General features: G+C 31.0%; 1 long non-coding RNA gene across 1 annotated transcript; it reads right to left on the reverse strand.

The window, feature by feature from the left end:
* Nucleotides 1-2164: 2164 nt before the first annotated feature.
* Nucleotides 2165-4175, reverse strand: LOC123203981. The gene is made up of 2 exons (XR_006499433.1): nucleotides 3284-4175; nucleotides 2165-2703 (listed from the first exon to the last, which is right to left on the reverse strand). It is a non-coding gene; the product is annotated as an uncharacterized LOC123203981 (long non-coding RNA).
* Nucleotides 4176-8961: the final 4786 nt, after the last annotated feature.

Raw genomic sequence — 8961 nt, forward strand, 5'->3', positions numbered from 1 at the left:
AAGAATAATAATATTAGAAGTCCAGACTGACTGGTAATTGCGAGCTTTGTTGAAAAAAGAAAAGCTGCAAACATGTCAAACTTTTAATCACAACTAGTATAGAAGGAATGGTCTTGAAAAGTGCCTGTGACGGCCTACAGAGAGAGCATAACTCGATTGAAAAGAAGAATGCAGCAGATTTTTCCCTTTCTTTTCCTTTGATTTTGTCATAGAGTCAAAGTTCCAAATGGAGTTCCAAGGATAATCTGTGTGATAATAGAAAGGTTATATATATTAAAGTATAGATTCGAATCCTCTTTAATTTTTTGTTTAAAAATTATAAGTTCAAATCTGTTACGATTACAACAATCATCGAACATTAAATTATTGTTTGTCAAGAAATTATCCTCATCAATTTCGATAATTGAAGTGCTAACATCCTTCTATCATACTAGGATTATGACAATACTCATCTAGTCATCAAATATTATACCATCAAGAATAGTGAGGTATGTAAAATAATGGAAAAAAGGAGGGCACAATAATACTTGAAAACATACTTACCAGTATCTTTTAATAATATATAACATGTGTTTAATAATATAATAAAAATAAAAAATAATATCAAAAGAAAATGATTTTACCATTTTTATGGTTGGCTACAAATGAAAATGTTTCTCTCTCTCTCTCGCTGATGATGAATTATTATCTGTACTGGTAAATAGTCAAAGTTTGCAGCTCTGATTATGAAAATGATTTCTTTAACTGCTGGTTAGGTACTGTGCTTCAATGGGGCAAGGTGAAAGTTTTGAATTTCCATAAATGTAGAAGCACTGTGCTTCAATGGGGTAAGGTGAAAGTTTTGAATTTCCATAAATATAGAAGCACAAAAATAATTGAAGTATTTGGCAGCTGGATCGTTTCACATATATATATATGGGGGTTAGATTGGCAGCCACTTGATGAAAAGATAGCCTGTCATAGCTAGGCAAATTGTTTTAAGCTAGAAATGAGTTATGAGCCAAGACAGAAATGAAATAAGAGCAGTCTCTCTCAGATATCTACAAGATAAAAGGATGAGTCCTAGTTTTGCTGCATAGTTGTAGACTGCAAACACAAAAAATCCTGTGATTGTCACATCATGAAATAGGCCACCAAAAGCAATTATTAAATTCAATATGACTTGATCAAACTTTAGTTGGGATAGTTTCAAATCAAATTTAAGTTTAATTTACTCGAACCAAAAAAAAAAAAATAGAGCCAAGCAAGAGGGGCTTGGTGCAGTCCAACCCTAATTATATTATAAGCAAAACACAACATCCCTTGACAGGAAGTCTATGATCTTGAAGATGAAGTTGGATACGACAATTGTGAATAAGAAATCAATGCTATTCATTTGTACTAAGCCTTTCCAAATGGAACGAGACATCCAGGCCCCATGAAACATATCATCGAATTCAATTTTTAACCATGTTAAAATCGTGATTGATTATTAAATTTATTCAATAATCTAATCTTTCTTTGGCACCATTGGGGATGGGGGACTTGGAACACAACAATGATATATTCACCTTTTTTTTATACATATAATTTAAATACATAATAACATATTATTTGTATAATTAAATTATTTATAAAAAATATATACACATTTTATTATGTTAAAATTTCCCATATCCATCAGTCTATACCTCTAAAACAATAATGCCAAAAGACAACAGCACTTGCGTTGTCTAAAGATGGTGCAATGATAAACTGTGACACAGGAAGAGCCACTGGATTTTGGAAAAGAGAGAAAGAAAGAGACTCAAGGAAAAAGCTGGTATCCATATTTAGCATAGTGTCTCTGAGCTTAGAGAGGAAAGAAAAGATTGGTGCTTGATTAAATATAAAAGAACTGAAAATTAAAACAAAACAAGAACATCGACCTGTGGTGGGAGATGAATTGGATTATTTTTCTCTTCACAGATATTCTTTCGGAGAACCACAACGTTTTTGCTGCAAAGTGTGGCACTTGTCATCAATTCTCTCGTTATTGCTAGAGAAAGAAAGAATAAAACCCTAGCTTAATTTTATTACATTATATATATATTCAAGAAGAACCCACTTTGTCAATATCCGATTATTCAAAGATGAAGAGGGAAATCGAGATTGGGATCATTAGCCCATTGTTGATGAATTGCCATTGCCAAATGCCTTTTAGCTTTCTTAAGCTTGCTTAGGCAAAGTAGTTTATAAATCTTGGTACAAATTAATTACAGTGACACTTAGAAAAGAAGTATATATGCAAGCTTAATCTTAATTTCCAAGCTCGAACAAAGAAGCATAATCTAAACTTCTCAAGGTCATACAGAAAACCGAGAAGAGAATTTTATGATAATCATCAAAGCAAAGCAGATTTATGGAAACCCATAATTAAGAAGGAAAAGAAGTTAAAGGTAGAAGAAGGAGAGAAGAAGATTTAGAATTAGGGATACTTTGCAAGCACAGATGGCGAGGATATTTCGGTAATTGTATACAGACTGAGAGACATGTCTAGGAACTTGTTACAGCAAGAGAGCAAGACCCAAGACGGTGTTGTCGTTGAGCGTGAGCTTGCTTGCTTGCCAACTTCATCTTCCCTCATGCGCTGCCTTGTTGAGAGAATAACAACTGCGGCTGGCCTTGCTTGCCGTTGATGAAATGAAACCCTAAAACCTCCCTGCACCTTCAAAGTTTTAGGCCCTAAACCAGTACATACACATAACTGATCAGTAAATTAAGCTAACAATCAAAGCTGGAAAATGATGGCTTATTATTATAAATTTAGAAAACCCTATTTGTACTGATACAGTTTCAAGAAGAATAAAAAAATATTAGATTATATACCTCACTCAACCCTAGCTAAATCTGCGGGGTATTCCTCTCAACTCTACAGCAAAATCCAACAATGAAAAATTTTGAAGAAAGGTTATCTGTACCATATAAATATATATAGTAATGAAAATTAAAGATCAAGAGTTATGGATAAGATTGACAGCAAAGGGAGCTCCCTTCAGTCCAAGTACAGGAAGCCTAAGATCCAATTTGTCTCCCGCATCATTCACTCATTTACTGGGTATTCTTGTTGAACTCAGTATTTGGATGAATGAGTCGGCAGCTAATTAAATCCTATTGCCACCCATGAGTGGACTGAAGAAAGCTCTCTCTTCTCTCTAACTTGTAATAACAAAAAGAGTCCAAGAGAAAAAGGAAAAAACAACAAATTTGACCATTAATTACTATCACAGTAAACAAAAGAGCAAAAAATGCAAATTTTATAAACCTGGTTTAGTGATCTTTGCTTATTTGCAAGATTGATGCACAGATCTATGCAGTATCACGTGTAAACAAAAATAACACGCACATATGTCCCATGAAACCCTAAAGAACCCCATGGAAATAAACTCTCTTCTTCCACTTCCTGCACAGTCAAAGTAGCAGAAGAATTGAAAAGCACTAAACTGAAATAAGGAGATATACATGGACACTAGTCCAAACGATGAAAGCTGGTAGAAGGAAAGAGAGAAAGAAAGAGGTGCAAAGAAAAGCTTTTCTTTAAGATCTCAGAAAAGGAGTCAACAAGAAGATGAAGCGGGGAGCTTCCAGTATCAGCAGCTTAAACAAGCATCCCATGGATCTGTGAGTGGGAGGAATGACTTTATATAGCTAAAAGAAAGACAGAGATCAGACACAAAATTTTTTTTTTAATATTCCTCACAATAAACTAAATAAAAGAGAGTTATTCATATATTCTTCCCTGCTTGGCTAATTTCTTTTCTTGTTCCCAGGTAGAATCCCCCACCAGTTCCTCGCATTATGTAGAGCCCATCACTTCCTTTGCATAATGCAGATTTTTTATATAATTATATTATATTTAACCATAATATTGTAACCATGAACTGTACTTGCATCCAAGCCCCTGTTCACAAGTCTGCTTTTCAGCCTTCAAAAACATCAAATCTGGTACATTTTTTCCTTCAAATGTGAATACGTACGCAAAGATTTACATGTATATTTTTGTGTAGGCATCTACGTATGCGTAGTTCCTTCGTTTATCTGTTAGTTTGCTACGTGGGCTGAAATCATTCAACCAAAAAATTGCTGAAAAGTTGGTAAAACAGTGATCAAACCCTAGAGATTCCAGAAAAAAAACCTATGAATACCTAGGATTTCCGTTTCTGCCGAACAATCTATACTGGATAGGAACAACCCGAATTCGACAAGAATTTAGAACCTTTTTGCGTTTGAAAAAAAAAAAAAAAATTATCTTTCCCATTAACATAATTTAGCATGTTAATTAATTTTATATTGTCTATAGCACATGCGCATAGCGAATTTCTTAAAGCTGGATATGACAGTTCAGCTTTGTCTCAAACCAAATTATTAAGTACAACAACTAAATAATAATCTATGCTAATGATCATCCTCATTCAGAAGATGTTTGAACAGTTCTCAGTTCTTTGATGATAATGAAAAACTTTATAGAGAGAGTATTATTATATTAGGTTAGATTCCAAATTAGCTTCAAGATTCGAACTTTTTCTTTGTCTACTGCCATTGTGAATGCTTGCTAGATACCTTAATAATATTTGTTCACACTTCAGTGTTGCCTAAAAAGAGCTTGCATCAATTCAAACTTTAACCTCAAGCTAGCTAAGAATCCCAATGTTGTCTTGAATGGTGTTTTATTTCAATAATATGGATCCAGCAGCACAATCAATCGTGTAAAGCTTCAATCTGTTCACTTATATTAAAATTGTGATTAGGGGTGACTTCTATCCACTTGTATAGGGTCAATTCAAGCTCGATTTGAACCTATAAAACTCAACTCAAATTTAAACTCATTCAAACTATATATAATATCACGAAAAATTATGGACAAGATAAACAATATTGATAATAGGGTGAATAGTATGATTGAAGAGATAAAAATGTTATAAGAAAAACAAACATATAAAATTCAAACCGAATTACTGAATTAAAAACTACAACTTAAATTCAACTTATTCTTACTGTCTCGGCGGATTTAAAAACAACCCTAAATATATAAAAAAATGAAGATGCAATTGAAGCACTTCTCATCATATGTGAACAAAGCAAATGCAGATGGAAGTACTTCTATCTTCTACGACTTAATAATAATCTGTAATGGGACTGTGAATATAGACATTATTAACTTAGTCACTTTAATTTATAATTTTCCAATTTCTTACTCTTGATTCATTTCCAAACGTTTTGCCTCTTCTCGAAAATCTAAAGCAAATACTTACATTATAGCTAAAGTAAATCTTTGAAACTTTAATTCATGAACAAATACACAAGATAGAGACCACAGGGGCTAGGTAGCCTAGAACTTTTACGAAAAAGATCTGATTTCGAGTTTTTATCATATTTGTAAAACTTTGATTTACTTAATACAATAATTATGAGTTCTATTATTGTATCCTGAATTTATCCTTCTAATCAATAAGGACGGGTCTTAGTTACCAAAAATAAAAAACCACAAGATAGAAGCAGATACATACATATACATATATAGCTATACATGCTAGTGAGTTTGGCTTCTTAGGGTATGAATTGGACAAGAAAAAGTTGCCTACAATCTATATAAATTGATGATCGAGGGTGCTTATTCGCCTAAGTGGAAACCAAAATTATAAAAACACAATAACACGGAACCTAGTTTTATTATTATTTTTTTCCAAGGACCCCTAAAGCAGTAGAATACTCTGTTCTCGTTAATTTGGATATCACTGAAATTGGTTGTATTGATCATATCTTTTGCTTGTTCTTATCCTAATTTGCTGTGATTATTATTCGAATTAGGGACAGAATCTTCTTATCCCTACGAGACAAAATGTAGGGAAGAAGTTGAATGTGATAACTTGTAAACTAAGCAAGCACCAGCCTTTGAATGACATTGATGGTAGAATATAAAAAATATACATGGGATAAAAAAGAAAAAGCCATATACATAAAACTCGTGTGTTACTATTACGTGAGTTGTTTTACTTCAGCATGCAATTTGATGTCATTATATATCCATAATCAAGGACGAAAAATAATTTAATGTTAATATATTAATATTTTTATTTAAAATAATAAATATATTCTTATAGTTTTAAATTATTTATATTTTTATTGTACTTATTAAAGTGGTTAACATATATTATTTGTAATATATGAAATAAATTAATTTTAATTTTAGTTAATTTTATTAATTAATATATTTATATTGTGTTTAGAAGGTAAAAAAAAATTTTCCTTTTAGATAGAGGATGGAGAAGGAGATTTTTTTTTCAATAAGAGAGAATAATAAATCATTATCATCATATAACGGGGACAAAGATTGAAATCACATGTGATGACAGGGACAAGAAATAAGGGATTCGGCCCCACTTCTTCCCATTGTCATCCACAATGCAATCATCGTGTCTAAAGTTTATTTATCTAACCAATACAAATAGAATTTTTATTAAAAAATAATATTATATATATAATTTTATATATAAATAAAAATCTGTTATTATATTATTAAATAATTAAAAATAAAATAATATTTAATTATATAATAATATATTATTATTTATATGTAAAATTATATATATAATATTATTAAAATATATATATATCAAATCGGTAGCAGAACAACTAACCCCGTTAAGATACAAAGACTTGCCGGACAAGAAAAATTGTGGTGTATGTTCATCTGATTAATTTGTTAAAGGGATTTCTTTCATGCACAGTGACACATTGCAAATACTAATTTGACACTTATTTATACAAAAAGAAAATGTAATTAAAATGAAATTAACCAGTTAAAAAAAAGTACAAAAAAATTAAGTGTCCAAATCCAAAACGATTGTGTTTACGAACAAGGTTAAAAAATTATAGAGAAAGGACTGTGAAACAGACAATGGAAGGTGGGGAAAGCACAAAAGAGCCAATTACAGTCTGATGGAGAAGAGGAAATATTATATAATTTGTGGGGAAACATCACATCAGATTCTCAGTACTGTATTGTCAACATCAAAAGGCTGGCTATGGGACTGGCGTGCCCTATCTCTTACTCGGGTTGTGTCTTAACCCTAAGCGGCTAAGCCCTAACTCATCTTCACCTTCTCATCTCAACCTTTCATGTCCAATGACTACTTCTTTTCTCATTCGGCCATTTACCCATGTAATCTTTTACTGTTGACCTCATCTCTAATCTAAACCCTAAGTCCTACCGCCCTCGCCATAATTCATCTTCATCCTTCTCATCACAACCTTTCATGTCCAATCATACTTTTTCTTGTTTGTCCATCCATCCATTTTCTCAATTGTTTTCCAGTTTTTCAACTTGCCATGATTGATCTGATACAATTTCTACAGTTGCACTGCGTTTGATTTGTCTAGAGGGTAACTTTTTATTATAATAAGGCCAAAAGAATTACTCTCACTTAATATTTGCTAATATTTGGGGCGTTTAGGTTCAGTTTTTTAAGGATATTTTGATAATTTATTTTTTATTTTTTTATTTAATTTATTAATAATAAAATATTACAATAATTTTCTATTATCAATATTGACATAACAGTTAATATTTGTGATAATCTGATTACTACTTTTGCTTTAAGTATTTAAAGATTATCAAGGTAATTTTAATTTTATTATAATTATATTATTATTTATTAATTTTTTGAGACAAAAATAAATTTATTTTTAATTAATATAAAAAATAATATAAAAAATATTTAAAAATAATTATATTCAATGACATTTAAGTAAAATAATTTACTAGTAATCTTTTATTACTTTTAACCAAACACAATAATTATTTATATCTATCAAATTTTATCAAACATATTAATCATTTATACTCAGTAATCTTCTAAATAATCTATCTTCAAGGTAATATTTCTATTTTAGTAACAAAAAATTACCCAAATCAAACACCTCATTGGTGTATATTCATTTATTTATAAAATTTTAAAAGTTTAAATACTTATTTATTATTTAATTTTTATTAAAAAATTTATTAATAATAAGAGTAAAATTATTATTTAATTAGTTATACTAAAAAATAAATTTTCTCTCATTTTTAACCTTTTATTTTAAAAAATAATAATTTTTCCCAAAATCCAATTTTAAAAATTATGATTTCTTTCTGTTAGCGTTTTCTTTCGTTCTTCATCTATGTCGGTGATCGAAATTCGTTAGCATCATTGTTGCTCAAGTGAAGATTAGCTTCCTCTCTCCCTCTAAATTAACATCTCCTTTAAGCTTTGTCATCGCCAATTCAATCTATTGAGAGCTGATGATGTTTCGTTTCATTTCATCGGCTACTTATGTTCTTCACTCGTTTCATTTCGAGAGCCAATGACGACGAACATTTCTTTTCAAGAGCCAACAATGAACGATGTTTGATTGAAAAGTCGGTCGCTTTTGCATTCGTTGGAGATGAACGAGATTTGTTAAGAATGATTGAATTTATTAGTCTTTTTGTCAATAAAAGCGACAGAGAGAGTCAAAGGAAGGTTGCCGATTTCAGAGAAGGCGGTCAAAGTGAATTTCGTCACCATAAAGTTATGTCTTAAGTTTTAAAAATTAATAATTTCACCTCTGTCTAAAGTTTTTTAACTTTAAAAAGTTACATTTTCTCCTCCAAACATAGGGTTTTCATCTTTTTTTCATTTTAGCTGTCCCTCAAACTTTTAAAGACTTCAATTTAACCCCCTCTTTAACTTCAAATTATTCAAAAATCCAGTAATCTCTTCTTCCATCAATCGTTGCTTCTCTCCAATGCTTAAGCCACCCTCCAACAATCGAGCCAACACTAACTATTTCTCCTCTATCACGCGATGGAGGAGAAATGGTTAATGTCAGCTCGATCACTAAAGGGTAACTCGAGTGCTAGAGAAAAGCAACAGTCGATGAAGGGAAAGGTCGTTGGATTTTTGAATAATCAAAAGTTTTGAA

The sequence above is a fragment of the Mangifera indica genome, chromosome 20 (genome assembly GCF_011075055.1).
Source record: "Mangifera indica cultivar Alphonso chromosome 20, CATAS_Mindica_2.1, whole genome shotgun sequence".
NCBI classification, from domain to species: Eukaryota; Viridiplantae; Streptophyta; class Magnoliopsida; order Sapindales; family Anacardiaceae; genus Mangifera; species Mangifera indica.